A 26,741-nucleotide genomic window follows, 5' to 3' on the forward strand; every position below is an offset into this window, starting at 1 on the left:
ATGGCGCTTATGTGGTGATGATGATTTGGTGCTGTTGGGCCATAGCCTCCTAGATTTCCCTTGCCTGCGGGATTATCGGCGGTCACTTGGAAAGTGGCCGTCGTCGAAACTATGGTGGTAGCGCTACCTAAGTAGGGGTCTCATCAAATAAGTTTTTACATTTTTAGAACTTATATGCAACAAAAATAACGTAAAAATTTTTAAGATGCGTAAACGTAACTATAAATAACCCTACGTAAGTTACGTCGTTATTCAGCAGGCAACCTTCTCAATACAAGGCATGGCCGTAAAAACGCCAAAATTGCCCATCTCAAAGGCTAAGTACAAAGACCCTTATTCCTACGTAGATAGCACCGCCGTAAATGATGGGTGTTTCGCGCTCATTTGGCAGTCAAGGGAAATCTAGGAGGCTATGACATTATAGACTGCCATGAAGTTTTATAAATAGTATAATGCTGCTGTTTCACTGCAACGTGTCCCTCGTGCCAGTATATTAAAACTCTATGCTCGTGTCACTACGTGTTAGCAGAGTCCTACATCTGTCCTAAATTTGCTGGCGCCGCTAGCAACCACGCAACGCGGGGAAGCTGGTGCTCGGGATTTCCCGACGCCGCCGCTGCATTGTCGCGAATCATCGCCAGCCAAGTTCACAGATATACTCGTTCAATTCACAGCGAATCCAGCTGATCTTCGCGCCTCGTTTGAATGCGGTTGATGGACGCGTGCGGATCAACTGCGCGCTTAGGTCTACAGTTTTTCCGTCGCAGGCTACTATGACCGGGTGGCGACATTACATTCCAGCACCATTGCTGGATGGATGGATTGATATGGCTGTACCCTTTAGACCGGGTGGTGGCTAGCGCCACAAAGCCGTAATACTTGATGAACCAAAAAATAGATTTTTTTCCCTTAAATAGTGAGGTTGAGGATTCGTACTTTGCAGTGAAGAGTTTAATTTTCACTCGTGCCTTGACTTTAGCCACCAATCAGATAACTTCCTTCTAGTTAATTCTACCCGCTTAAAGTCTATTTTGCCCTCCCTGTCCCTAAACCCCAGTGCTTTGAAAAACTCTGCGCCATCATCCTGAACTATAGGGTGAAGCCCTTTACAGAACATTATCAAGTGTTCAGCGGTTTCTTCTTCCCCTCCACACGCACTGCATTCCGTGTGTACCCCTCCGTATTTGGCCCGATATGTCTTGGTTCGCAATACTCCCAGCCTGGTCTCAAACAGTAGAGAACCACCCCGAGTATTATCATAGATCCTTTCCTTGGCAATTTCCTGCTTAAAAGTTCGATAGATCTCCAGTGCGGACTTCTTAATCATGCCAATTCTCCACATATCGATCTCAGCTTCCTTCACCTTCTTCTTAGCCAATAATTCTCTTTAGTTTGGCCCCCTGCTGTATTCCAAGTATTTACCAGTCGATTTTCTGGTTCGCTTCCTCCATTTTGTATCGACATTCCTCATGTACAAGTAGCTGAATACCTTCCTAGCCCAATGCTCCTCCCCCATTTCTCTCAATCGCTTATCAAATTTTATCTTGCTGCTAGCTTCCCTGCCCTCAAATGATGTCCATCCCATATCACCTTGTACCCCCTGATTTGGTGTATTCCCGTGAGCTCCTAACGCAAGCTTACCTATTTCACGTTGCTTAATTTCTAATCTTGCTTGAACTTCTGATCTCATGCACAAGACCGCATTGCCGAATGTCAGACCAGGAACCATGACCCCTTTTCATATTGCTCTCACAACATCATACCTATTGTAATTCCACAGTGCCCTGTTTTTCATTACCGATGCATTCCTGTTACCTTTAGTCGACACGTACAATTCGTGTTCTCTTAGGTACTCGGCCCAATTGCTTAACCATACGACCAGATATTTGTATTTATCTGATATCTCTAGCGTGACCTGCTGTATTCTAAGTTCACTACCTTCGTTGTCATTAAAAATCATGACTGCTGATTTTTCCTGTCTGAATCTGAAATCTAACCTATTTCCCTCATTGCCGCAGATGTCCACCAATCTCTGCAAATCTTCCTTGTTGTCAGCCATTAGCACTATATCATCTGCGTACATCTATGCTGGTAGTGCCTGTTCAATGAGTTTTCTTTGTTTGACGAAAGAGAGGTTGAAGCCCAGTCCACTTCCCTCTAATTTAGCCTCTAATCCTTGTGGGTACATCATGAAAAATAACGGTGACAGGGGACACCCCTGCCACGTTTTACCTCTGCAGGCTTGGATACCTGTTTTTCGCACTTTATAATTACCTTGTTACCTTTATAGATATCCTTTAAAAGATTAGTGACTACATCTTCGACGGCTAGTGTGTTAAGTATTCCCCACAATTCCTCTTAAACCACGCTATCGTACGCTCCCTTGATATCCAGAAATGTTAGCCACAGGGGCCTGTGTTCCTTTTCTGCTATTTCGGTGCACTGCGTCAGTGAGAACAGATTGTCTTCAAACCTCCTGTGTTTCCGAAACCCATTCTGCACTTCCCGCAGCACCCCCTCATCCTCTATCCATGCCTGCAGCCTTTGGTTTATAATCTGCATCGCCAGCCTGTAGACCACTGATGTCACTGTTATAGGACAGTAGTTGTTTATGTCATCTTTGTCCCCCTTTCCTTTATAGATCATGCTCATCCTGCTAAGTTTCCATCCATCGGGAATGTCACCATCGATTATTAGTTTGCTCACTGCCTCTCTCAAAGTGTGCTTAGACTTCGGACTTAATGTCTTTATCAGCATAACTGGATTGCTATCTGGGTCTGTTGATGTACTACTAGGGACCCTTTTTTCAGCTCTTTCCCACTCTTTTTGTGAAAATGGAGCCATTGTACATTCACTCATGGAGTTTAAGTGTTTTGTTGAGCTTTGACTTCTTTCTCTGTTAGGTGGCTTATTCATGAGCTCTAGTAAAAGCTTTCTGCCGCCTTACAATAGATGTTGAGACTGCTGATTATATTACTCTATCTGCTGGAGTGCACATTCGTAATTATTTTCCTGTTGTCATGCTCTGTCCTTTCTTTGAATTCTTGTAATTCTTTGGTGCTATAAATCCCCATGTCGGCAATTTTCTTTTTGTTCATCAGCCCTTTTAGCTGAGTTAATTAAACTTTAGATCTTGAGTGGGTAGCCTTTGTAGATTGTTGTTCCTTTTTTTCTTTTTTTTTGTGATTTGTGAGAGTTTGCTTACTTCTTGCCCCAGTGCTTTAACCTGACTGCAGTTGCATTTTAGGAATCAATGTACTTATGGTTTTGTTCATTTTCTCTAAGTCATAATTTTTTTCTTGTTCTAAGGTCTCGCACACGAGTGTTCTAGGGCTGTGCTGAGAATGCATGCGACTGTGGCTCTGCTCCATTTTCAGAGGGGCCTTGCAGGTTCTCTGCAAGTTATAATAATATTATTATTAATAATAACAATAAAAATGGCATTTTTGGGTGCATTGAAGTTCCGCATTCAATTTTTGCAGGCTTACTGATGATGATGACTATGGTATTCAAGCATGTGAAGAGATCGTTTTCGTCAAACATTTAAAATGACAGATTAAAAACGAAAACGTATTAAGCACAAATCGCCGGTTATCGCTTCTGTGTCTGAGATGGTAGCTGCGTTGAATTTTGCTTGCAACAACTTAGGCTTATGTTGACTCGTTGGCACTGCGTTTGTTTCCTGTGAGAAAAAGGGCATGACGGCTTCCGGTTTTCTCGTTGAACCAGCGCGAAGTTCAAGCTACGTGTTTATTTGCGGCAAGCACTCTTCCTTGCGATAAATCTACTCTTCAGTGATGACAGTGATGAACACAAATGTTCACAGGTTCATAGTGCACCTAATGTCAAGGACGGGCAAGCTGTCAACCTCTAACTAATCTCCGGGTGAACGCACTTTTGCACCGTAAATTTCGTGGCAGTGATAGTAATACCGCTCTGTGTTAACGTACCACAATTCGAAAACGTTCTCGCTGCACAAGTTGCTCGGTTTGTACAGCAGCCTGATGAAATTATCGTAAAGGATAATATAAATCTTGACAACAAAAGTAAGACTTTCATTGTTTACTGTACTTCCGCCGTACGTGTTGCGTACTTCTCTTGTTGCGATACGTGTACTCATGATGTCCATTTATTGTGTGTGTAATTTAAACACGTTGCTTGTTTTAGGATCACGTGTTGCTCTTCTGCTGTGCCCAATCTGCAGCGGGAGCGTTCCAACCAGGTAAAATCGGCTGCGCTGACACTTCATGCCTCCGGCACTTGACATGCTGGTAATAAAATAAAAAGACGCAATTACTAAATATTCTAATTTCGGTGCTACAGTGTAAAAACATCATTCTTTTTGTTTCTTTCATACTTTCAGTCTTAGTATAGTACGTACTAGTCTGTAGACGCAAGATGGTAGGAAATAAACAAAAGATGGCAGGAATTAAACGAAGAAGAGCAATCGTTGTTTCATTAACTCAGTCAAATGATTGCTCAAAAGAAACCAAGACAATCAGTGCACTGAAAATTTACCAAAATACAGACAAAAATGAGCTATTATTAACACGGATTATACAAGGCAGTACCAATTTTATTATTTTTTTTGAAATCAGAAGTGTCATGTTATGAAACCAAAAAACACAGAAGTTGGGAGGAAGACAAGCTTAAAAAGATGAAACATTTGTGAACACGGGTTGTCGCTATAGCCATCGTCTCAACATGCAGACTTCTTCAAGGCTGCAACTGCCGACCTATCTGAATTGTGTAGGGCAGATTTATCAAGATGAAGAGAATGTGGGGTACACTGGTGCTAACAATCAGCAAATGACCACAAAACATTTCACATATGTTGTACCAACAAGGCCGAAATTCATCCCTTGCATACCTTAGTGCATTTTGTATATTCTTCATACCCTCTCCACCAACCTGAACAAAGCAGGGTAGGTCACATGCGAAAACGGGGAGATGAAAACGAGAAGTCGGCACGCTGAATTGGGTGAGTTAAGAGCCAATCCCCCGTAATAAATTGTGCCAGGGTAAAAGGGGCAATCAATCAAAAGCTCATGAAACAGAAAGAAATGAGGGGCAGGAGGGAGCAAGTGTTTTGCATGGATGGGTAGGAAAGGAGAAGACATTTTGCTGAATTGTCTTTGCCTCGAGGAAGCACCACCTGACAATGTGGATAATTAGCCTTAAGAATTCCTTGAAGAATAGATTATTTTTTATAGGCTTTTTGTTGTGTATGTGCAATGTCAAATCGGTTCAAGTGCCTCCTTTGAAACATTTATACTTTTTGGCTGGAATGTATTAAACTAGTGAATAAGGTGTGGCAATCTTACTTTTTCGAAAAGCTGGTTACTGTATTTAAGGTTTAAGATTGTTGAAGATATGTCCTGCCACTATAAATTGCTGCACCATTGCTTCCAGTCATTTGCCATGCTTGCTTGATGCCTATTTAATGAAACGTTAACAGGTTGTCCTGTTTGTTCAGTAGAGTTGAGAGCTGGACTAGTTGGTGGTGATGATGACGATGATCAAACTTTATTTAATTAACAGAAAGGTCCTCTTCGCCTTTCAGGTGCGAGAGGAGAAGGGAGGACCAAACCTAGACGACGGCCATGATCCCATGGGCCCTGGCGGCGTCTTCGGCCTGCCGTATTAAGCGGACTTGTAATTGAGAGTCAGAGCTGAGGAGCGCGGCATCCCATCCACTCCCGTCTGGAAATTCGCCTCTCATGGGGGCCTGCGGGCATGTCCATAAAATGTGGCTTAAGTCGGCCCTGTTGTGGCAAAATTTACACTTGTCCGAATGAAGTTCCGGCACGCAGGGGTTCATTGTTACCGGACTAGGAAACGTGTGGGTCTGGAGTAGGCGCCACGCCACCACCTGTCCTTTGTTCAATTACGAGTGTGCGGGAGGATAAATTTTCCTGCTTAGCCTGTAATACTGCGTAATATCTCTATAAGTGGTCATCCTCTCAAATCTCTCATTGTCCTCCCCGTTCGACCAGGGCAATCCAGAGGCTCGGTCTGTAAGTCCTCGAGCTGTCTGGTGTGCAGCCTCATTGCCGGGCAAGGAGGAGTGAGGGGGTGCCCAGACTATTTCTATTGTTTGTTGGTCTTTGCATCCAGCCAATATTCTTAAAGCTATTTGGGATATTCGCCCTCGTGCAAAGTTTCTCACAGCTGTCTGTGAGTCGCTAACAATGAGTGAAGTCGAGGTGGATGCTATGGCCATTGCAATAGCTGCTTCCTCCGCCTCTTCTGCAAAGCTCGTTCTCACCGAGCCGCTGACCTTATGATTTCCTTTGTAGTCCACTACTGCTATAGTCATGTTGTCATTTCCATTGTATTTGGCCGCGTCTACGTATGTTGTTTCCGGTAAATCTTTTACGTTGTTATGTATATTTTTCGCTCTTTCAGCTCTCCTTGCTTTGTGATGTTCGGGGTGCATGTTTTTTGGAATCGGTAAGATTCCAAAACATTTCCTGATTTCCCTACTGAAACGTTCCGCATATACGGATCCGTACATACGCAATTATTGGACTACGGAAAGCCGCATCATGCGGAAAGATGCGAACATCGGCAGCTTACGGAAAGCGCCATATCATGCGAAAAGATGCGGACATCCGCAGCTTACGGAAAGCGCCATATCGTGCAGAAAGTTGCGGACATCCGCAGCTTACGGAAAGTGCCATATCATGCTAAATTACCCGATAAGCAGCTTACGGAAATTAGCATAATGCAGAAACTATGCAGCTATCTGCTGCATCTTGCAAAGATCAAATGGACATCCTAGATTTCGAGTAAAAGCAATTGGCCATTCACGTTGTTCGCAAAAGCAAGTACAGTGTAGAAATATATATGAATATTTCATTTTTAATGTGTCATTAAGGTGAAATATGCTATCTGAAACAGCCTTGATGAGTAAACAAAGGCTTGAAAGAAACAAATGTGTTAAGAAGCTACTTAATGAGGGATTGAATCATCGGCATCTTTCTAATTGTCGTGATGCGGAAGCAAAATTACCTTTCAAATAAAATAGATTACAAAACTACTAAATTAACATGCTAGCGATCATAATGGTGGTTACATTGCAACACATTATTGCAGTGTTCTATGCAAGACCTAAAGAGCTTATAAAGTTATTATTATCAATAGAGAAGCATTATTATACACACCAGCCCTGCTACAATCAATATATTTTTTATTTGTCTGTATGCTCCAGCTGAGAATAGTGACATTGCAGTGTTGATGGTACACAAATGAGGTGACTACACCGTAATTTCACGAGCTCCACCTAAGCCACAGGATGGTGGCACAAAACACAATGTAACAGCAATTTTAGAACGAAATGTTTAAACATAAATAATATTCATAGCAGTGTGAAAGTGTGGCGCTGTGTTTGTATCATGAACGCCTTGTGGAGATCGGCGAAATGCTGCTTGAGGCTCCGGCACCACCGTAAATTTGGAAGGTCACTGCCATAGAACTTATGTGTCCTTCATAGGCACCTGGAAATGAAAATAATTGGCACAAATAATGTCAGAGACACATGTTAGCACATTAGTTCACATGCACAAGAAATATAACACACAGAATGAAACTGAAAATGTAAGGCACACAATCCTTCATGTTATGCATATGTGAATAATAGAAGGAATGAGTGTATAAATTAGTTCTGCCACATCAAAGAAAACAGCATGCTTATCACAGTGAAAATAACTAGGTTGTCACGCTTTTTAATGGTAGAGATAATCGATTAATATGTCCTTATGAAATTATGATTTAAATGCTTCCTGCACAGTAAAACTTTAGAAACTGCAAGTGAAAGCTCTCAATGTACATTTAATAGTGTGTGCATGTATATCTGCTGCCTTTATACTATACAGTTTGTGCACAAAATTGGCATCTTGAACAATTTTGAGAGTTAAACCTATGTAACTTATGAAGGTTAAAATCACCATGAAAGCAAGCAGGACAAGGCAGGTGCCATTAAATATCTGTGCAAGCCAGATAACTATAATTGAACTGCACACATATAGGGGAGCAAGAGTACCAGAAATTCGGCTGCTGACCCACAGGTCGCGGTATCAAATCCCGGCTCCATTTCCGATGGAGGCAGAAATGCTGTAGGCACGTGTGCTGATTTGGGTGTACGTTAAAGAACCCCAAGTGGTCGAAGTTTCCAGTGCCCTCCACTACGGCCTCTCTCATAATCATATCGTGGTTTTCGGACGTGAAACCCCACTTATAAATCAAGAATAACAGAAATAAACTGCCAACAGAAAAGTTGGGTGCATGTGCTATCTGTAAGTGCTTACACCTTACTACATACAGCATGCTCATTCCATTTTAAATACCAATATTGAAAATAACTGCTCTATTAGAAATATAAAAGGTAAGGTAGAACTGAACGACCCTACAAAAAGTGACCCTATTATGACATCACGTTTTCTTATAACAAAATTGACTAAGACTCTGAAATATCATTATGCAAGAAAACATCTTCAAAAGAACAATCATTTTGAAGTCATATATTTTTAATATGGCTACTATGACTATAACCAAGAAATCGACCTCAAAATGGCTGATGTTAGTTCTTAAGGCCTCTGTTCACTAGACAACGAAATATACCAGAAAAAGCACAGCGTTCAGGCAAAGCACCACACAAAAAAAGAAAGCAGTCCTTTTTGTTATTATCTACAATGCCTTTAAAATGGTATTTTTACCTCTACTTCCCACTTTTTATCGAAGTAACTGGTGTGAAACAAGTTAGCTGAAAATGCACTGTGCCTCCAAAACCTGTTGGTTGAATCTGAATTTTTAAAAAATGGTGAAGCTTGCACTAAATTAGGCTCCACAAGCCTTGGAACAGCGAGACTGCATGACTCTTAGGACTACTTTGGTTACTTGTGTTTTGTTTCTGGGCCTAAGCATAAAGACAAGGGCTTAACTGAATTGCTGCTAACAAACAAATGCTTTCGAAATTGCCGGAGCGTCAAAGGATGCTCAGACATTTGTTGTTTTTCGCACTGGGCTATTCTACACCAAACATACAAACCATACTGTCTGGCGACCATCACAGATGTATAGTTCAAAAAATGATGGTAATTTTTTCTTCTGAAAATAGCAATTTGCAGAAATGTTTTGAAGAGGAAAAAGTAGTGGTCACGTGGGTACCATCAGAATTTCGCAGAATGTCGTGCGGGTGTTATTTGTGAGAAAAATTTCGAAGTACCGCTTTTTCTTGCCATATCAAATTTGATCTACATATTAAGTAAAGGTGCTTCTTAAAGTATTTGAAGCCGAGTAACATTAGTGCAATTTTCCCCCTACATAGGCTTTGAAGAATTCAGCCAAACTGTTTATCGTTTGCATTTCTTGTATGGCAATACTGCACTTTGTATGAATATTTGAGCCACAAATACTCACTGCACAGAAGTTATATTTCACGAAAAAAAATAATGTTAGGTCCAGATTACAAATATCACTATATAATCGTTTTTGTCCACATTGAGATGCAACTTGAGCTGTGTGTTTGTCTAATTGAATATTACTTTTATGTGTAAGTTGAAAGCAAATAAACAGTTCTTGTTATATGACAAGTGTTATCATTACAATTTTTGTTTAAATGAGGAAAATGATTTTTGAAGTCTCCTATTGAGGGCCATGGAGAACTTCGGAATGGAAGCTGTCGTATATCAAATGCAGAAAACAGCCATCATAACAAAACTTCAAAAATTCATTTCTACTTTAAGACAAAGTGTAATCATATAACTTGCCATATAAAGAGAACTGCTTCCTTGCTTTTGATCTGCAAAAAAATTGCACTAATATTACTGAGCTTCATACACTACACACAATCACCTCTACTTAATACCTACACCAAATTTGGTGTAAAAGAGGCAGTATTTTTGAAACACTTTTTACTTTTCACAAACAACACCCAGACGACATCCTGGGAAGTCCAGAAGGCACCAACGTGGCCTAATATTTTGTTCTCTGCGATATATTTTAGCATTTTGCTGTTTTCAATACAGTAACCGAGCACAATATTTTTTTTTTCAAAACACATTTAGTACGGTTGGCAAATTGGCTGGGATGTTTGATGTGTAATTGCTTCACTGCCAGCATTTATTCTTCCGAAGCTCAAGCTATCACCTCTCTGTTACTGCCTCCCTCACATACAATGCCTGCATAGGAAAGAAAAAGAAAGGCAGGTCCGACAAAGTTTGCAAGGCAAGATATTTTCATGTTGGATAAATTCATTACCATAAACAGCAGCAAAACAACATTCATTTTGAGTAGTCCAAGACACAAGCTATATACCAGCATACTAAGAGCCAAGCACAAACTTTTCATTTGAACATGTGTGGTGATAGACAGGAAGCACTTATTGCAAGAATGATCAGTCTGTAATTAACTGAATGAAGTACAATGCACTGTTCAATCCAACACCACATAGGCATCTTTGCTATAGCAAAGCCATGTGTCATTGATTCATGCATTAGATGGGACAATGCAAATGTAACAAAAAGGGTGAAAAAAGAAAACAAGGGAAAAAAAGAAAAAAGGGGGGGATGCAAAGTAGGAGCAGTGTAGCACTACTTCATCCCCCTTTTCTTTCTTCTTTTTTCTTCTTTTCTATCATTTATCTTTTTTTGCTTCCCTTACCCCCAACCTCCGACAGGAGAACACTTTGTATCAGCGCAACCTAACTTGAAAAGACGCAAGGGCTGCACTCTTCTGCGTTATAGGTTTTTTTTTTTTCAGACAAACATTTCCAACAGGCACACACGCCTACACCAAAAGATGATGTCATTACTGACCTTATTTAAACTAACACGCCAAGGATGACAAGGTGACTTCTAAAAATTAGGTCCTCCTTTCGCAACATCGGCCAGCCTGTCTGAGGCACTTCCACTGTTCACCCTGATTACTAGATGTTTCCATCTGTCGACTCACATCTTCATTTTGGATAACACTAAGACGAGCTTACATTGATGAATACCCACGAAAGTTTAGTGATGTATCATGTATGAGATTATGCAACTCTGTTAAAAAATTATTGATAGCTTGCTTCCAGGCTTTTTATACTGTAGCCTAAAACTTCGTAATGTCTTCTATGCACATGAACCAGATTGACAACGTAATGCACAACATGCTTAAGAATACTGCGAGGAACATGATAACGACAAAACGACCGGCCACCCAAATTTTTCGCTGTACATGTTTATAAAATGTTCATGTACACCCAAACGAGGTGCTTATGATACAAGCCGAAAAAACCTACAAGTAGGGCCTTGGAGCCTTCTGGAAGTAGACGTGTTGCATTTTTTCTGTGGAGGACTTTACACCCATAAGTGAGGAACAAAACTCCTATATAATGAAGAATGTTGGCAGCTATCAGTTATAGAAAAACCTAATGCAGCTAATCTTCCCCGACACATCTGTACATTTAGAGAGGTGACGTAGCTTCTGTGATTGTGGCAGTAACTCCAACAGGACCAGTGCGAAAATTGGCACTACTTGGCTAGACAAATGTCCAAACATGCCTGCCCGACTCCCTCTAGCCATCCCGGCTGAATCTGACACATGATTTCTTAACTGCTGGCTGGACAAAAACAAAACCACTGAAGCACTCACAATACACAGCGTGAAGTTCCTCTGGAGTGGTCAACTTCGTCTTCTGCGATGAAAGAGCAGCACAGTGTACTGATAAGGCACTCCTTGCAATGGCTTTCAATGACACACAGTGACCATGATGTTCCTGTCGAAGAGAGCTTCGGGAGCTTGGAGGGTGCTTGCTCTTTTCTGGGGGCTGCTGCTGCTCCTCGTTTTCTGCTCAAGGCCAACCTGCACAAAGTTGTAGACGAGGCTTTAAGAGTTGTATATAATGATATGCAAATTTTCGCTGAACACACATTTCCTCGTGGCACACTGAGCAGTTTCTTATAAAACTTAAGGCCTCGCATATGCAAACATTTACAATCGATCCAAAGATGCACTCGACTCTAAAGGAGCAAGTTTGTTATGTAGTGTATATAAAGAAAGGTCATTCAGCACAACCACAACTACAGTTGCACACGAAAACGACATTTTACACGATCCTGTTTATTTACATGGTCCATTTTATTTTATTTACACGGTCCATTTTACACGGTCCTGTTTTACACGATCTGGTCTGCATGAACTCTTGAACCGGGCACCATATAGATTGAAAGACACACACAGAGTTTGAGACAAACCTAGTTTCCCGTGGAGCATCTTCTTGCACTATAACAACACATCTCAATTTAGTTAGTTGGTCAGAACGAGGTGAAAACAGCTCGCACTTGAAAAGCACGGGCAGAAGGAATGACGCCTGCACCCTGTGCTCCCTGTACATTCTCGTTGAGGGTGCAGTTTTCACCTTATCCTTATGCAATTTCGCATTTATAACATTGTTCGCTGCATAATCTTTGTGGCATTAAAGTGTGTGATACTGTCATGTGCATCCCATGTAATTTATAAAGATAGAATACAAGATAGCTTGATTCAAAAATAACAAAGTGCATCCAGTGCCATGTCCTGTAGCCATTCTTTAGGCAAGTGGCAGAATGATTTATTCTTCAAAACATATCTTACTTGTAACCACTACAAGAGCTAACTCGTGCACTGGCGGATTCTGTTTGCCTCTTCAGATTATAAGGTACCTTTTTTACACCAGAAAGTCTTCAAGAAGAATAGAAGTGTTGTAATTGTGAAGAAAGAAAAGTAGAAGGAAAAAAATATAACCTGCCCTGTACAGGGACCGAGCCTGCGAACTTCGAATAACATGTCCGATGCTCTATCAACTGAGCTACCATGGCGGCTATCCCTCTTCCGTTTTGTACGGTATATATGTGCATTTAGACATGGAAGAGTAAGTCAGCGCTGCTTGTTACCATTATGGCGAGTGTGGAACACCTTTTTTTTGCCTACTGGCAATTACATTACGATTGCAATTACGTTACAATTACTTCCAATATCCCTATACTTCTTTGGCAGCATTATGCATCTGTCAGTTCTCAGAAAATCTGCTAGTCACAGGAGGTGGCAATGGTTCACCCCCCACCTAAATGCATGTACTTGAACACATGCACAACTGATAAAAAGAAAAAAACAAGTCACACACTGCTAAGATTACTGAGATTCACTGTTTCAGATTCATGAGTAAAGGAAAGAACTATAAATTTAAGGGTTTGTTGTCTTTGTTAAACACATTATAATGAGAACTAGCAGAAAATGATGCCAAACAAACTCTAGGAGATGTTATCAAAAGTAACTTTAACAAAATTATGAAAAGAAAAGTGAACAAAAACGTAACTTGGCAACATTTCTTGACAATTGAATTGACATTACTTTTTATAACATCCCTATATTTTACTGGGTAATGTTGTCGGGTAATTCTCATTATTAGCGTGGTGAGTAGGCTGACAAAGAAAGCATATGGCATTGATACTTCTTTTGAACACCAAATAGTTTGAGGACCTTAAAAGAGCGGAAGCTATTTTGAGTAGACCAGAATATTTAGTTGGAGCGAAAAAAAAAAAAACGTACACACATTTTTACCAGGCTTTTTAACACATTTTGAGACATAAAAGTGTATGCTGCCAGTAATGTTAAGTACCATTACTTTTGTCGCACTATGCACTGTAGCAGGTGTAGTTAGAGTGGTGATAGTGAAGGATTAATCGAGCACGCCACCAACTGTGTTCACATCAATGGTCGCGTATTTTAAAAATAAACCTGCTGTATAATAAAAAAAAGTTTAGAGCATTTATGTTTTTATCAAAATCAAGTTAAACCGACTGGGTAAGCAAACCATATGCATAAAATCAAAAGGCATAAAGTGATTCATGTATTATAACTATGTGAACAATTTCAGCAACGCAGGGCAAAGTTACAACAGTTCTATTAAAAACCCCTCTCATTACAACATGCATGAAAAGCACCACACCAGAATATTTTATAGTGCATGTAATATCGAGACTACTAGACTGTCTATTGACCTTTCAGAAGAAGGGTATCTCCTTCACGTTCAAGGGGCAACCACTTAGCCTTTTCCTGAGCTTTTCTGTGAATATTTCTTGAATTTCAGATATCATTAGGATTGATTTAGAGTGAACAGATTTTGCTTACGAATTGAAACCTAGTTCTGTATGTAACTGCAATTATGGGTGCCAAACCACCTCCAATTAATTTTTAACATTTAACTCAATTTTTAACTGCAGCAGCACAACTAGCTGTGGGTGCCCAAAAAGTAGCTAGAAACAATACCTTTACCTCTTTGAGCCTTTCGGAAGTGTTCAGCTTCTCAGTGCTCATCTTACAACATTTTTTTTAAATACGTGTTTGTGTGCCCACTACTCTTGCTCCTTGTACAGTGAGGAGGAGCACATGGCAAGAAGAGACAAGAAAGAAGCATTGCGAAAAAACGCGAAATAAGCGAGGACCTCTTTTGTATCGTACAATGTGTGTAACATTACTATTGCGACAACATATAGACAAATTATCACGGCTATGCATCCATTGTAGAGTCATACACAGCTGCAACACCACGACTAAATTTCAACCTTGTGTTGGTTTAGTATCCCTTTGTAGTGGCAAGCTAATGATATCTGCATTTGTTTGGTACACATTGAGATGCAGCGAAATGTGATATGGTAATCTCATTTAGAATGCACGTCATGTGGCTTCATTGTATATGTGGCCACAAGTAACTCTGGTTGCAAAGCAATATGGCAGAGCCTAAACAGACGTCACCGACCACTCCAATCTGAACTTGCTTTTGCTACTTGCCCATTATAATCCCAGCAAAAAATGAGTAATTGAATCCGCTACAGGTATGTGCTAGCTTATGCTAAGGACCAAGTATGAAGGGTGTTTTGTCATTATTGAGATCAGTTATTTGTTCAAGAACACTTGCTGTCAAACACAAATACATTGCTGTCGAAGCATCAAGACTCAAATATAAAGCAAAAAGAAGTGTCTCTTTAAAAATTACAGGCCACAAGGGGCAAGATAAATATTTGATATACTTGGGATGTAAGGCACGCACAAGAGGTGCTGCCATATTATACTTTTTCTTGTGTTGAAACCTGCTTGCTTTACTCACCCAACACCTCTGTAAAGATGCCGTGAAAACACCAAGGAGCTGATGCAGCAAGGTTGAACACATGTCCAGGGATTCCACCATTCCTAAGCAGCCCTACAGCCTCCACAGTCCTGCAACCATTTGTAAGAAAAATATAGTTCTACCCAAAGTTCTTGGTTTACAGACACACATGCAAGACGCATAACCACTCTATAGGAAGTTTGCATGATAATGTGCTGGGTAGCAAAACGGATGCCAATATCAAGTATCCCGGCCTGCCGCTTCTTTCTTTCCGTTCTTAATTAATCAATCCATGGTTAATAAATGTTCCCCCAATGTGAAGTGTACTGGCAGTCCGGTGCAGAATTGCAATGTATTTCAAACACAGTCCAATTCATGGCAAGTAAGCATCCAATCGCATTTTGTCAGCTGTTCAAGAAAAGAGCATGAAGTTTAGCTAAAACCCATGTTTTTTATAAACACCATTCAATTTGATATAAAAGTTGTGAGCATTATGTGAAGGAACATGGATTAATGTTTAATCAATGATTTCTTATAATGTACTGATATGAATGCAACTGACTGAATATGAAACGATAATTTTTGCTTGAGAATTTAGAGTTATGAACACTATCGCACTTGCCAGCTGCATCTTGTCCAAAACAGCAGCAAGATAGGCTAGTTTCTGTAGGTGAGCAGTAATGAGCAGTGCAAAGTAACAACAAGAAACACCAGTAACAACAGTATGGAGCAAGCACAGACTGCCAACTGTATAATTTATTGCACAAAAGTTCGCCTGAATATCAGTCAGACAACTCGTGCAAATGAAGGTCCAGTTGGGAATGAACAAGTTACGAAATCAACAATGCCTGCTTTCACTAACAGGACCCTCATTCACATAAAGTGTGCAGCGATAGGCCCCTACCGAGGTACGTCACAGCATGATGTCACTGGCACATGTAAAAGGTGTGGCTGGAAAAACACTCCCGCTGGTGGCTCAGCCCGGTACAGTCGTGCGGTGTTTGGGGCAAGTTTTAATTTTTCAAAGCTTACACTTCACGTTACAATGTCGACATTAGCTGTAGTATGTGTCAGCAAACATCTAGCTGTGTGGTAAAATATTTGCCACGCAGTCTGTTTATCTTGAAGAAGTGAACACACGTGGTGGCCTGTGCGAGGAACAGTGGCATAGTCTTCAAAAATGTGCACTGTTGATTGCGGCATGTAGTGTGCATTGAAAGGTATTGAGAATATTGGTTCAACTGAGAATATTGTGTGTGGTGTGTGAGAGTATTGTGTGTGGTGTGTCTTCGCAAACAATGTGTCTTGTTTGCGAAGACGTTAGCACTCATGGCAAGGACCGGTCGATGAAAAAACTTGATTCGACATTTTAGTCCAGGTAAATATGCACTTGACGCGACCATCTGCGAGTGGGTACATCTCGATGTTTGCGCTATGTGCAGAAAAAAATTGCATGGTCACCGGGCTAGAAGATACCATTTGCTGAAGCTGCATGTATGAATCGCCCCGACGAGTACGCAAGCCCAATAAAGGTATAACTCGTTTTATCGAAGGCCTCATATGTCTTCATGTAATAAGCAGAGATTCTTGTTTCACATATACTCAGTACCTTTACCACTCGATATTCATGAAGTGACAACGCAAACAACAAGTTTGTGTGTTAGGTCCTAAGGGAGCAATGTAAATATGCAAATAAGTTGTAGGTGTCAGATGCAGCGATGTAACTGCGCAAAAGATTACGTATATATTAGGCTACAGGTTTAGAATCGCATACATCTCAGTGGTCTATCAGGAACGTCACAAACAACTTCCTTGCCAACCAGCCTTTGCACAGAGGGAGGGAATGGCTGGCACGGCGCTCGAAGTGACATCACACTATTTGCAAACATAGAGAGGTTTCTTACTTAGGCAACATTTTGCACAATATATTTTCTAGATGCACGACTGTACTCGTCCACATTAATCATACTGATGTCTTTTGTTGTTACTTTGTGCTGTGAATTACTAGGCATTTAGTCACCATGATCTTTAAAAGCTAATTTCAGTGTTCTCTCTCATATTGCTGACAACTGTGTTGTTGCAGAAATTGGGCAAAAAAGCAACACAGAAAGGCTCTCACAATAAATACACCAACATGGGTATTCTCCTGCAAACAAAAATCGACACTCGCCCTGTAATTACCCGTCTTCCTTCTCTCTTTGCCTTGTTTGTGCTGAAACAGCCAAACACCTGATGAGTTAGATGAGAAATATTAACGCATCAAAACTATAAGTGCTTGCATCAGCAACTACACAACAGCGTGATAACCGCACCCCTGCCACACAGCAGCGAAACATATTTTGAACATGCTGGCAGTGTATTATTTTATAAAAAGCAACTCTGGCAGATTACAAAATCTCACATTGTGCATGCAAGTTTTCTTCAAAGTCAGGCGTACAATGTAGGTGCTGGCCGGTACATTATTAGTTACAAGCTAAAGCGTCTTGCAGGTACATATGCAGATTGCACGAACAGCTCTCTTTCTACACTAGGCACACACATTATATCTTTTAACAAGCACACGCCACTGTTTAGGGGCATAATAACGCTCTACCGTGAACGTATGCTAATCAACCCACTTAGGCGGTTGGCTAGGTGAATCGAGCCAAGTTACGAATTGTATCGCCCGCGAACGTAAACAAAATGCTGCTTTCCATCAAATGGCACTGCAGGCTTCGTTTAATCAACAACGTAGCAAGCGCCGTGTGCGTCTTCCTCACTACACTGCACATATGAAAAAATCGATCACCATACACATGCATGTTGCCGCAGTTGTCTCGAATGAGCTCCAGTAAGGCCGCGCCGATGCGCCATGGCTCTGCTAGCGTTAGCGTTGTCAAAGCGAATCGGCAACCGCACTCGCAAAGGCGCGTAAGGTTGCCGTTTCACGACGCCTCGTTCGAGTGCAGCAACACACACTTGCACTGAGTGGCATATTTGGTCTACATAAAAAAGTGTCCCCCTTACCTTTAGTTTCTTTCACACTGTCCTGAGGGAAGCAACCACATGCGTCAGCCGTCACCTCGGAGTCCTTCGAGCGCCCGCCAAACCCGCCGATTCCTTGGACGACTCGCACTTGAACCACACTCGCACAACCGCGGGAATAGGGCGCAATCTTAGCACATCACACGAACGAGGAACGGCGCTTCCTTGCGTAAATTTAACATTTCGTGCTCTCGTGTGTAGCAGCGCGAACACAGGAGAGAGCTACCCACAGAGACAAGACAAACAACATGTGGCTTTAGCTGTGAATGGATTTGGCTTGGATATCTGTGTGAGGAAAAAAAAAACATCTGTCGCTGCTATAAACTGAAAAAAAAAATGTATGTTATCTGGCAAAATAACTTTAAAAGGGATAAACGGTTATTCAAAAAACAAGTTACAACTTATGAATATTTTCGCAGGTCTTTGTTTTGTTTTTGTTCTAGCAGACGACAGCCTCCTACTGCTTCTACGACAGACGTAGTGCGGTTTCACGTTCGGTGCGTGTCGCCGACGCAAAGCTCTACAGTAGTGATATCAGAGTTATCAATTCTCAATGAATAATACAACGGCTACAAAGCAGTAACATTTTGACATAGTGCAGTGCGCAATCTTTCAAGGTATGACATTTCTTTGCTCTGAAGCAAGTCGAAGCAAGCGGGCCAGTGCAGTCAGCTGATGTCGCCACTACGCGAGGCATGGTCGTGCACAATAACGTCGCGCCCCGCGCTCCATTTGTCATCAAGCGATAGAGCTACTAAGTGGAATACAGCTAGATGCAGGGATTAATGGCGTATCACTCTAATTCCCTGTGGTGGCCGACTCAATCGCAAGAGAGCCCCGGGAAACAACCTTCAACTGCTCAAGCTTGTGTGTGGGTGTAAAAATACTTGTTTTCATCCGCGGCGGGGCAGCAATCTATAGTTTAAAGACATGCGAAAAGCATGTGGCGTATATACAATCCCAAAACATATGCACACAACAATAGATACGATCGCATATCGTACATAAATATGCCAAGACATAGCGTGTAAAGAGCAAATTTATATACATAACTTAAACCCAAACGCACCTTCAGCGCGAGTAGCTTAGCAAGTTAACGCACTCGGTTCACGTGCACGAGCACAACTAAGTGGCGCAGGTTCGAGTCCCGCCAAGTTTAATGTTTTTTTTTTTGTTTTTTTTTTCAACGTTTTTATTGTACTGCTATCTTTTCTAATGCCTTAGGTTATAAAACAAAATAAAAGCAATATTGCGTTCAAGTACGTATGTGGGACTGTGTTTTTTGCGCAACAGTTATTAGTATTTTTATTTTCATTATTAATTTTTTTATTTATTTCACAATATAACAAAATTAAGCACTAAGGGGAACAATGGGTCTGCTTGATTGTGAAGGGACTCGAGAAGTGAGAAAACTCAAACGAAAAAATTTATTTGAGAAAAAACTGAGCATTTCACAGCCGGACCAGTTTCTTCAAGGGTAGGCCCTAGGTATGCGCGAGACTTGCTATATGACTCCTCTCAAGCTGTGGCAGTTGAGGGAAGGCAATATCACCGAGAAGCAGTTCCAAAATATATTTTGGTTGATGTTTTTTGATTCCTCTAAAATAAGGGCTGCACAATTGTGATCGAGCCAAACCAAGAATTGCGGGCACGAAGTCATCAGACAGAAAATAAATAATGTTTATTGTTTGAAAAATTGCCCTTAATAAAAGGAAGAGTTATGGAGTGCTACGTAGCTTAACTCGCAGTAGGAATTTTATATATACATATAGATAGTTTAAAATGGACAATGTTGCACACACAGACATTGGTTAAATTTCTTTGCAGCACAGTTGAAGCATCTATGTAGAACTGAAGCATCAAGAGAAGCTCATGCGTCCTCACTTTATTGCGCTTTACATAGCTTGTATGCGTCCATGCAGCCATGATATGATATATTTTAAAGCATTTGTTTAACCTATAATCTTCTTATTCATTAAAGCTGGCCCATAAGTTGTGTCTTATGTAGCACTACAATTGAAGCGTAACCTGCATGGTGGTCTGAAACAATGCTTTTGAAGATCTCAAAACGACCCAGCTCTATACACGACCATCCGTGCATCAATGATAAGCACCATTATGTGTTTGTACATATCAGTTGTGCTCTCATACTTAATTATTTTTCTGACCACTCCCTCTGCCCCTACCTCGTTTCTGTCGTGAAGCTGTGGCAAGTTGTGTATAGCTGTATCTATATTGTAGGAGCACATATACTATCAATAAAAAATTATTTTTAGGCTACATGCAATTAGTTTTCATAGATTTTCATTTCTTTTGTCGGTGCTCAGGAGAGCTAAGCTCATGGTCGATATTGTAAAATGACGTTTCTCTTTGCCAATGTTAATGAGAACAGTTTCATTAATATTGACAAGTTCATTCACATTGAATTTAGTTCTCATTATTATTGTTTCTACCAAAAAACAAGCCCTTGAAGATATGCTTTGCTTGCTTAATTTGTTTTCGTGTGACAGCATGCAAGTAAAATGACAGTTATTGTCATTCCTTGTGGCTGACACATTTTCCGTGTGACAGACTTTAGCACCTGGTCATCTGCAGAAGTTGTATTCATTCTGGAAAAGGGCGAACAGTGGTGACTAACAACACAGACTAGCCTGCGTTATTCTTTTGTACTATATATGTCACTGTGCATTCATTTATAACTTTATAGAGCTCGGATTTTCTGCTGAAAATGTGACAACAACTGTACAGTTTCCACATTTTTGCAACAATCCACATTCCTTTCATACACTATTGCACATTTTCGTAAGCACCTTACAAAATTTGTATATTTCCGTAAGACCTTACATTCTGTATTTTCCTTATGAAAGCTTCTGTACACTCAATACACTTTCCTTATCCTCCCATATCTTCCATAATGAACTCTCCGTATGCCCCATAAGTCTCCTTATCTTTCCATATTTTCCATAAAACTCACTCCATCCACGCCATAAAACTTCCTTATCCTTCCATATACTCCATAAAAAGCATTCCATATATGCCATACATTTTCCTTATCTTTCTGTATACTCCATAAAAAGCTTTCCGTATACGCCATACAATTTCCTTATCCTTCCATATACTCCATAAGAAGCTTTTCGTAAATGCCATACAACTTCCGTATATTTCCATAATACTCCATTAGTTTTCCGTATGTAGCATAAGGAAATGTTACGGAGTCCATATATTTTCCGTAAGATTTCATACGGAACTTTTCAGTAGGGTTCATACGGGATATCCTTTTTGGCGCCAAATTGATTTGCGTAGTTTATACCCAGTTCCTCTAGTATGGCTCTACCTGTTTTACTCTGCGTTAGTCTTTCATATTGTGCGATTCTTTGAGCTTCTATAAGCTCTTCTGATGTGTTGTGAAGCCTTAATTGAAGTAATTTATCATTAGAGATAGTAATTGGAAGTCTGATCGCCTGTTTGAAAACTCGTCTAATGATTCTGTCAATCTTTTCTCTCTCGGCCACTTGCAGTCTGAGGTACGGAATCACATATACAGTACGACTGATGACAAAAGCCTGTACCAGTTTTATCATATTATTTTCCTTCATACCATAGTGCCGGTTTGCAATTCGTTTAAGTATACGCATAATTTGCTGCGCACTGGTTTCAAGTATTCTAATCGCCTCTCCGTTGTGCCCGTTTGAGCTGATTCGGAGTTTCAGAATTCTTATGCTTTCGACCGTAGATATTTGCGTTTTTCCAACAAAGACTTTAATGTTAGGTTTTTCCTGGATGCTTTTTCCGACCCCTACATGTCGGGTTATAGAAGAGAAGTTCCGATTTTTCCAGTGAACATTGTAATCCTGTATGGGTGGCATATTCTTCTACAACATTCACCGCTGTTTGTAAAGTTTCCTCTATGTATCCGTCACTACCCTCTGCTACCCATAAGGTAATGTCATCTGCATAGAGGCTATGGTGGAGTCCTGGAATTTCCTTCAGTCTGGTAGAGAGACCTATCATGGCCACGTTAAAAAGAAATAGCATTTTAACGTATGGTGTAGTACCGCAACTTCGACGGGGACACAGAGGACAAGAAAAGCGAGTGTCGTGTTTTCTTGTACTCTGTGTCCCTGTAGAAGTTGTGCTACTACACCATGTTAAAATGTTGTCCTGTTTGTGACAATATGTATATTTAATCATGTGGATAATGTTTGAACTAGTGCAGGTAAAACTAGATAATATACTACGCATAACTCACTTTTAGTGCTTTTAATTTTAACACAATTTGGAAGGTGTTTGCAGGTCTTAAATCTTAGATGACAACTATGTATGTGTATAAAAAAAATGCGGGTTTACTTTTGCATGCACTTACATGTCGAAGAACATTTTCCAAAGCGGCTCGTTGCTAGTTAATGTTGGGTAGTACTTGCGAAATATATTATTTAAGTTTGAAAGGGCGTTTCGGTCTTTGATTGCAAAGGCTAACGGCTGGTCAGGCTGTGCTATGAGACATGTTCAGCTAGTGATAATTTCCTCATTTTGAAGCTTCATTTTGGATTTTGTTCAGTGTTGTGCAGGTCATTTCGCCAAATGTCTCCTTTGGCTTGCTTAATTGGCGAGCATAGTGATCGTTGTCTCTGCAGATGCTTCTTAAACGCTTTGCCTGTCTGATGAATATTTCTTCTTAGCCGTGTCATAGATGATGGCTTGTGTAGCCTATGTATTATAGTTGGCTGTTGGTTTGCATTATGTAGAGCATAACCTTTGATTTCTCTGTAAAAAAAAGAACTCCAAGACAGCCCCATTAAGATGCACATCACAAGAATTCACCACTGGAGATTAAATTGGGCCCAACATGTTAGCAGCAAAAACAACATTGTAAACCAAAGATCTTTTTTGTTTCTTTTTGTCCGGTTCGACTGGGGGTGAAGTCCGCTTCTCCTGCACATCCTTCCTCCTAAATTTCACTTGGCTCTACCCTGTTCATTTTTATTTTCTGATTGGCATTGCCTTCTATATGTTTATGGTATGGGCAAAGGATTTGTATTTTTTCATACCTGACATTAAAGAATGTTTCAATAGATACCATCATATCTAGGAAGTTAATTTTGCTGAAAGGGAGGTGCATGGTAAATTTACTGCTAGGGTAAAACTTCTTACAATTGCCAATTAATGAAATTGTCATGAATGCATGTCAGAAAGGAGGCTAGCAGCAGAGATATTGAATCCATTCTTCAAAATGATTCTATATTCAATAATATGAGTGTTACTTACCTCAAGACAACTTATCCACTGAAAGATCAAAAAACAACATTTAAACCAAGAAAAATGCATGTGTTAGTCTCTGTTTGTGATAGAGTTGTAAAGAACAGGTGGAATAAATGTCATGTTTTGCCACTATTAAACCCATGTGGTTGAAACTGTGGAAGGAAACTATGGAGGGATTTATAAGCCTCTGCTGCTGTAGTCTCGAGCAGTTTGGTTCCCTTCACTGCAGCAATGCGAAATGGATGAAATCACATTGTACAAACTCCGTACTCCCAACACCAGTTTACTGTGCAGCTTTGCACTTGATTCACAAGATTCTTGTGTGTATTTTACAAAAGCATTACAAGGATACTGAAGAGAAACAGTGAACTTGTTTAGATCGACAAACTGCACCCTGAGTACTCTAATGCCAATGCCATATGTTTCACTATCCCAAGTTCATTATTAGTGGAGAAAATAAGGTTAGAGTTTCACTATTGAAAGTTGTGCCGAAATGTCCATGCGTGACGTCAAAAGTTTTTTAATGTATTATTCACAATTCTGCGATTGGCTCAGTGATATATTCTGAAACCTTATATGCTAGGTCTATGACACCCACAGATGACAATGTCCTTCATTTTTATCGATTATAAGCTATGTAGAACACAGTAAATGCTATCAAAATAATGATGTCATGGTGTTTGGTGAGACATTTTCTTTGCGCGGTTTCGCATTTGCCAAGCGTCGTGTCATGGTAAGAGTGGCGATGTGAAATCATACTTCAATAGTATGCAAAAAATTATTTTGCTCTTTAGTGTCCTTTCAACACCCAAAGGAAAAAACTAATAAGAATGATGTAGAGTAGCTGACCAGCTCATTCACCTGGACCAAAGAGAAATGAAAGTCAGTTTAGTTGTATTGCTAGGTGTATCGCATATCAATGCGTATAATCCTAGGAGGACGGAGGATAGGAAGTGTGACACTAAGGACAAGTTATTGCAACACACACATAACATATACATTTAAACGAGCCTGTGCACTGCTTTTTTCAAACAAGCAAAAAAATATGCAGTCTCACAAGTCTGCAGCACTGTGGTATCTTTTGAGGCAACGTTCATACGCCCGAGAAGAGCACTATAAAAATGTCTTTAAACAATTTAACTGTTGCGCGCTCATTAAAAAAGGTTTGCAGTCAAGATAACTGGGTCATTAGCCACTCATTGCAACGAAAGAAATGACATGTCTAGTTTTTGTGGTGGTACTATCTTACCATTATGCACTAAAGGAATTGGAACAACCAAAACAACCGCTAAAAAAGCACACCGCCTTTTGAAGGCATCTATTGGCAAACAAAAGAATAAATTATAGCCGTTGGATAGACGCTGATAGAAACAGAAGCAGGCACGCTTTCTTCAGCTGTAGATTTATGGTACTGTAGCCAGTTGCCGCTGAGCGCAGTCCATGTGTTCATGTTTTCCCTTTCATAAAGGACAACAGTGTATAGCCATGCTGACTATGACTGGTAACGTGAGAAGTGCATCCTCACAAGCTCAAAGGCTACACATGGCTGAAGATTGCCCTCATTTACACAACTTGTTTGATGGACATGCGAGTTTCACCATGGTGAACTAAAACTTGAAACAGTGCACACGTATTTGGTATGCTGTGTTTCTTCTCTTTGCATAGGGGTACAAGCTTCCAGGTTCTTAGCACTTTAAAGTGAGAGATGCACATTGGCCCAAGCACTACCTCCAACTTCATACTACTGTAAAATCCCGAGAAATCACCTCTAGACGCTGAAAGATGATCCGGAAGGGGGCCCTTGCTTGGTCTCGGACACTAATTCAATAAAGAGGTGCCTTCAAGAAAAATGCACACCTGTGTTTCTAATGAAATGCTGTATTGAATACACACGCATTTACTGTTTTACGGACATGAGGAGAATCCTTGTGTGAAATTTCAGGTGTTATGACAAGGCGGGAAAGATGTTCTACAAATGTTCAGACAATTTGTGACAACTCAGAATGCAGTCCCAAGGCATCACATCGTAAAAGTGTTTAAAAAATTTTGCGCATATATAAGGACTCTCAGAACTTTGCTTCCAAAGAACTGCTGCTGTAGAATTCCGTAGTGTAGAACAGGTTGAAAAATAATTGCGGGAGGGGAGGGGGCGCTTGCTCTGTGTTTTAAAGTGCCCACTCGCGATTGAAGTTGGAATGGAGGCACCAGCATGTGCTTTTTTCATAGCATTGCCAGGGCTGCACAAGAGGCCCATTAAATGTGACTACCCGTACAACCAAGGAATGCTTTCCACCAATTCAGCTGCTCTATCTGCGAGTGTTCTCTTCACACTATTTCAACTGTGCGATACTTTGCAGCAAAAATTCACACCTATTTTCATAATGTGTTTCAACCAATTTTGCTAAAATATCTGCAGTCCGAACAAAGTGGACACTTATTACAGTTTCTTATGAGAGTTTATGCTTTGAATAGCAGACCGAGTCATGCAGTGAAGTTCATGCATGCACAGCTTACTCACCGCCACCTTTATATAGGAGTGGAAAGATAGGCTGCTACTTGAATTGTACAGGAAAATAAAGGATAGATAGATAGATATGTGGGGTTTAACGTCCTAAAACCACTATATGATTATGAGAGACGCCGTAGTGGAGGGCTCCGGAAATTTAGACCACCTGGTGTTCTTTAACGTGCACCCAAATCTGAGCACACGGGCCTACAAAGGAAAATAAAGGAGGATGTGGAGTAATTTGCCATGTCTGTTACAGGTAGGTGTACTTGCTGCCAAGGACCTCAAAGGAGGATAAGTGACTGTGGTGGAAATCAGTCTGCACTTCAGCCAAGTGCACAAGGAGCTAAGCCAGGAACATTATTTAAATGAACCATAAGATGAGCACTTTAAAAACTTCTAATAAAGCATTATCTTGGCTTCATCATCCAACATGTAGTCGTTTTCATAATTTCTTTATTTTTCCTGCTTTTTCCTGCATAAAAAACCTCAAGCTGAGCATTCTGTTGTATTTACTAGCACATATGTTTGCAGGTGCTTATTTTGCTGCAATCTTGGATAGGATATTTAGTAAAAGTGCTCAGTGGCATTAATGTTTATCTGCTCCCTTGTTTGGTTTTAAGATGCACTTTTTTCTAGATTTGCACTTGTCTCTAATTGCAGAGAATTCATATTGATCCTTGAGATGTGCAGTAAATAACAAGCAACTTTTTCAGGCAAGGTTACCTTATCATATTCGGTGATATGTGGGGTTTAACATCCCAAAACCACCATATAATTATGACAGACACCTAACTTTACATTTTCTTGTCAGTAACTTTTATT

The 26,741-nt window shown here is 40.5% G+C and overlaps 1 long non-coding RNA gene across 2 annotated transcripts in view; it reads left to right on the top strand.

Moving 5' to 3' along the window:
• Nucleotides 1-5,698, top strand: part of LOC142767615 (uncharacterized) — a 58,400-nt gene extending 52,702 nt beyond the window's left edge. For both annotated transcript variants that reach the window (XR_012885054.1, XR_012885055.1), the window contains exons 3-4: nt 4,168-4,222; nt 5,564-5,698. This is a non-coding gene — a long non-coding RNA (uncharacterized LOC142767615). The remainder of the gene's footprint in view (nt 1-4,167; nt 4,223-5,563) is intronic.
• The last annotated feature ends 21,043 nt before the right edge of the window (nt 5,699-26,741 follow it).

The sequence above is a fragment of the Rhipicephalus microplus genome, chromosome 7 (assembly GCF_043290135.1).
Source record: "Rhipicephalus microplus isolate Deutch F79 chromosome 7, USDA_Rmic, whole genome shotgun sequence".
NCBI lineage: Eukaryota > Metazoa > Arthropoda > Arachnida > Ixodida > Ixodidae > Rhipicephalus > Rhipicephalus microplus.